General features: G+C 36.7%; 1 protein-coding gene across 3 annotated transcripts in view; it reads right to left on the bottom strand.

The window, feature by feature from the left end:
* LOC117406694 (AF4/FMR2 family member 3-like) overlaps nt 1-6,000 on the bottom strand; it is a 266,153-nt gene that overhangs the window by 128,921 nt on the left and 131,232 nt on the right. The gene's annotated exons all lie outside the window — the stretch shown is intronic.

The raw sequence follows: 6,000 nt of genomic DNA, 5'->3' as shown, positions 1-6,000 counted from the left end.
AAAAATGTGCAAACAGATTTTGCGATTCCCTTTTAGTATTCTTATGCAGATATTGAACCTCTCCTTAAAGGGAGATTTAGAAGATTTGTGCAAACGTGGCCCCCATTTTTTTCAGAAAAAAATCTATATTATAAAACTAACATTAAACAACTTGGTAGGTCCAGTACAATTATTCTGCGTTGTTTCTTGCTTTATGACATTACTATGTTGTATTCCTTTTGTGTATGTGTGTCCTTCTCTGTGGGACACATATGATATGAACACATTTAAGGTCAAATTGTTTGACAATTGCACTGCTCTTTGGACATTGTATTGATATCCTACAAGAGGAATGTCTCATTTGATAAGTGTACTATATTATGTATAACTTTATTGTTCTATGTTGTAACCTCACTGTTTCTACACTTTTAAAGTAATAGGATAAATCATTCAAAGAGGTGACTATATATAGTACAACACATGCTGGGGAAGCTTAAACATCAAGTTGAGACCAGACTGCCATGAAACATTTTGCAAGCATGCACCAATTGATGAGCTCACTCATAACACCATAGTTTATGCAAAGTAGCCACTAGGCAAACCTGTCCTATGTAATGTCTATGTATCTACAAGCTGGCAGGCTTCTAATAGAAATCCTGAAATATCAATGATGTTGAATTGTACACCTCTGCTTTAAGATGTGCCACCCTTTCTGTTTAAATCAGTTATGTATCTGTTTGATCTACTACTGTAATCCCCCACATACCACTAGCTTTAAAACCTGATGGGATTCTGCAAATTAAATAAAACCAGCAGCCTCAGGCTTAAGAAGGGTAACATGTTTTGCACAGTGTTCACACATTTAGAAAACCGTCAACACAACAAGGGTAATGCTCCACTTGTGAGCTTTATATATATTGCATACCGCCCCCTAAAGCTGGTAAACTGGTTACCATTGCATTCTGCCTTGCTGTTTAGTCAGAAAGGTAGTGTACTTCACTCTCTTATTAATCTCCAGCCACACATGGCATGATCAAACTGCCTTGTTTAAAGCTGAAGGGTATAAGGTTGAGTAACCATTATTCTTTTAAAGTGGCTGTGACAGGAATGGCTGAGTGGTGACGTCACGGCAGAAGCAGGAACAAAAACTGACACCAGGGCAAGTACTGCAGTTCAAATGGCGTTTGCCGTTTTTATTAACAAACAAAAATAAATAAAATATTTAAACAGAAAACACTTTGCTCAAAGAGCGAAAATAAAAGGTTTCAATAAAACAAAATCACGAACACAAAAATACATAAACAAAGGTCAGGCTGGGCAGATTGCCTTCACTGTTCCTATGTTACTTTTATCAAGTTTCGTTTTCGTTTTTGCTTGCCGTCTCTCTGCTCTCTCGTTCCTCCTCTGAACTCCCACCACGAGCTAGAGAGCTGCAGGCTTTTTATAACAGGTGACCATCTCCCGATTAGCACCAAATTAAATCACTTAATTCGGGAGATGGCCAACTTCTGCACGAGTTTTTAAATACTGTGTGGATGGGGCTTCCCATCCATGCTACTAAATAATAACACAAAACGGCTATGCCGTCAAAATACAAAACAATAACACATACGGCGCTCGCCGACATAAATATAATAATTCATCAAAATAAACAAATACAAAATAACACAGGGGCGGAGGGGGAACCCTCGTTCTAAAATAAAATAAACAAACAATATACAGGGCTGCTCGCCCTGTTAAGGTGGCATTGAGTTATTTTGAGGTAACTGGAATGATGCGTTCTCTGTACTCAATCACAAGAAGCCTTTCCCCTGTAAATGAATCCTGCGAGATACATTATAAAGACAGCCCACAAGGCGAGGAGAGGAACTTAAATACCATAATGTGGAAATGCAAATTATCTTGCAGTCCATGCCATTAATATGTATCATTGTCAGTATTATGTCAGTTATGGGCCAATATAAAAAAACAAAGACATCTGCACAGAAAACAGTATATATGCAAGTTTAAGCCCATGCGGTATTTGAGCAATTATACAGTATATCTCATTCTATGTAACAGGTTATAGGAACCTACGTGGTTTAACCAGTGAAGCAGCCAGTGGAGGGGGCTATAAACAAAAAATGTTGATTTAGACTTCAATAAACATTACAATACAATACAATACATGTACCAAAGCATAACAACAACATACCTATAAAAGGTATGATACCCGCACATGACTTTAACACTTAGCATCACTGCCAATCACCTCTCTCTGACTCCTACTGCATGATCCAGTACCGGTTACTCATGGCCAACAATATATCACAAAAAAATACTGGTAGGTTTATGTAGTTCAGAATAGAGCTCATTTGTTAATTTAATCACAGTTCTACCATTGCACCTTTTGCAGAACTGTGAATTTCAGATTAAGTCATGAAAGCATAGTTCAAATCCCATTTGCATTTTTGCAGATCTTGGCTTTGCACTTGCCCAGGGTTAGGGAAGACAATCGTCTGGGAATGGTTCACCTCATTGTATAACCAGAAATAGACAAACAATTTAGACTATGAAAACATAATGTATAACAAGCATAAAATCAAACGTGACTTAGAGAAACACAGAACACACGACTGTACCAAGTATGAAGCCAATGTCTGAAAGCATTAGGTGTTTTTCATCGGGAAACCAAAAAAACCCAATGCGGCAGGCATCTGAGGTCACAGGTCAAAATGAAGGGCACTGTTTTGCCGGAGGAATTTTGATAAAAATACAAAATATGATACATTAGCAGTTGAAGTGCAGTAGCAATGGGTTGAGAAATACATAAAAACTCCCCTCGCAGGATACTTATAAATATAAAATAATCAAGAGTTCAGAACACCTGCTTGCAATAAAACAATTCAGCTAAAAAAGATCATTATTTATATTTATTAACGGTATGTCATAAACCATATACCAGAGCTCTATATACACTGTCGACTTTAAAAATGACAGATTAATTGACAAGCTAACCCCTGGAACATTAAAGGAGCTACAGGTTAATCAACTGTACAGAAGTGATTAAAATAGCAAAAGCAGAGACAACAAAAGAAAGAAAAGCTGACCTAATAATCAGCTCAGTGTAAATGTCTGTAGCATAATAAGTATATATTTATATTTAAAAAAAGGGGTTTCGAATCTGTTCCGTGTTTAATCTGCAAAGGTCAAGACTGTAGAAGCATGTCAGTTTCCAGGGGGCTCTAATAAGAAGTGTGCTGCTTTACAACTGTTATATGATCCCCCTTATCTTGCACCTTTATTTACAGAGGAGCGTAAACCAGTGCCATCTTAGATTATTATTATTATTATTATTTATTTCTTAGCAGACACCCTTATCCAGGGCGACTTACAATTGTTATAAGATATCACATTATTTAACATTATACAGATATCACATTCTTTTTTACATACAATTACCCATTTATACAGTTGGGTTTTTACTGGAGCAATCTAGGTAAAGTACCTTGCTCAAGGGTACAGCAGCAGTGTACTCCATCGGCGTTTGAACCCACGACCCTCCGGTCAAGAGTCCAGAGCCCTAACCACTACTCAACACTGCAGAGGATTGCTCAAAAATCATCAGGGGCAAAACTAGTGGCAGCCTTTCATGTCTTCAGAATGATTCTTCTGCCTGCCAAAATGGGTTTACTGCTATCCTGCTGCTTTGCAAAATTGCCAATAAGGAAGTGAGCAATTACTCTAGGAAAGAGGAATTACAGTGTGTGTGTTAAGAGATTACTGTTGCACTGATGAGAAACTTACCCAACTGCACATCACCCTGGCTCCAGTCCTTGTTTGTGCACACTAAAACACTGGCCTTCAGGAATCACCACTCAGCAGGAGATCGCTAAGTTAATTGAAAAACTGACTTTAGCAACATAAGGCCCATACATTTTTTTGTCTTACTGTAACCTGACTAAAGATGTTTAGGCAAGATTCTCTCTGTAAACAAATTAGACTATTTACTCCAAATCGTCATTTGCAAAAAAAAAAAAGATTCTGAATGTAAAAAACACAAATTAAACATCTAAAAAGAATAAGAACAACTTTATACTTTATTCAAGTCTCTGAATTAAAAGTCTGAGTAGTTTATTTCTGGTTTGTTAACTTTATTGGGTGCGTTTCTCCTTTCTGAAATGTGCTGATGAAAGATTGGAGTAAATAGCTCTGAGAATCTAGCCCTCTGTTCTGCTTTCCATTTTAGGTTTCTGTATTGAAAACTATTGCAGTGGGCCTGGCAGAAACTATACATACAATGTCTTGGACTAGAACTTCCTTCCAAAAAAAACGATGTCCCATTTTAAATTTAAAAGTCATCATAAATAAGAACTCTTGAGAAACAGTTTAATTAAGCAATTGTGGATAAAGCTATCACTAGAGGTTAGGGTTTGCAAAACAGCAGGAAGAATGATTGTATTTTGAATATGGATATGAAAATAAAGATAAACAGTGGCAGAGCTTTGTATCTGACCGTGTTCGGGATGTAGCAGCACAGTTTTTTGTTTTGTTTTCATGCCTGCTATTGAATGGTATTTCTTTTGTATTATCAGTGGAGTTTCCAAAGCAGCATATTCCATGATCTCGGATTCAGGAGTGATGTTTAAGTGCTTTTATTCTCTGATAAACTCATGTAAAGCACAAAAATGCTGCACATGATTGGTGAACACTGTAAACGATGTCAAACCCTTTGGCGATAGTTGGTCAAATAAAAAACAGACTGACATCCATAAAACACGAGACTGTTAAAAAAAACAATCCTCATTTAATATTTCTATGATGTTTAATTATTGTTTGTGTCCATTTCTTTAATGTGAATTATATTCAACATTACCATTCAACGAAAAAAAAAAATCATAACTCCCACCCTGCAACAAAGAAAGAAATCAGGGAATGGTGTACATGGACTTTAATATTGCAGTGTAACCTGTACTTTCACTACACAAATACATATATCAAAAATGCCTGAAAACCCACCTGCTTTTTATTTACATCCTCGGTGCATCCCACAACATCATCTACTCACTGAGCAAATGGGTATAAATTACATTGGTTCAATGATGTCAAAACGAGCAAAGCAGCAGATATACAAACCATCCAATCCGATCTACTGCTGTTCAAACTGGACTTGAAACATGGTAAATGATGTCCATAATGGGTCACAAAAAATAAAGCACTCATCAGAAGCTACTGGCAAGCAAGCCATGAAGAAAGAAACACATGGTCCCATATCCATGAACCATCCCAATTCCACACTAGAAATGACCCTCTACACAAACATCATCATCGTCCACTTTCAGCACCATTAAAGCAATTGCTTTTGTAGCAACTGTTCTTAATGTTAACCCAATATTCTCCTGTAAAATAAAAATTTAATTTAAAAATGCACATGGCATTAATAGTTATTATTACTATTTGTGTAAAATAATAAATAATAAAGTACCTCTATCTCTCACACACACACACACACATGCACACACACACACACACACACGCACGCACGCACGCACACACACACACACACACACACACACACACACACACACAGCACTCACCTGAACATTTTTTTTAAAACAGTGGAAGGACACATCAATGAAAATCATTATCAAGAGTATAAATGCCTAATTAGTGTGTTAGTAAGTAACAATGATAAATGTCATTTTATAATTGAATTATGGCACTCCAGGGTGTTGTGCTATGCTGAAATATCACAATGGTGTGGGGTTAGAGGCACTCTGCCTACGACGTCTTGCCTCATAACGCCCACAGCCGTTGTGATATTTCAGCTTATCACAATACCCTGTCATACCATAATTCTTAATTAGTATGACACCCACACGCCAGAGAACTATGTGAAAACTGTGTTTGATACTTTAGGTCAAATAAAACACAGTTTTCATATACAAACATATACAAACATGGACACCATCTTCAATAACTTTTATAATTAGGTTCCTAAGTCATCTTAAAAGCATTATACTATTAACAGAATCCTAACAC

Source organism: Acipenser ruthenus, chromosome 8, assembly GCF_902713425.1.
Source record: "Acipenser ruthenus chromosome 8, fAciRut3.2 maternal haplotype, whole genome shotgun sequence".
NCBI classification, from domain to species: Eukaryota; Metazoa; Chordata; class Actinopteri; order Acipenseriformes; family Acipenseridae; genus Acipenser; species Acipenser ruthenus.
The sequence above is the reverse complement of the archived record's forward strand: the minus strand, read 5'-3'. Positions and strand labels throughout refer to the sequence as shown.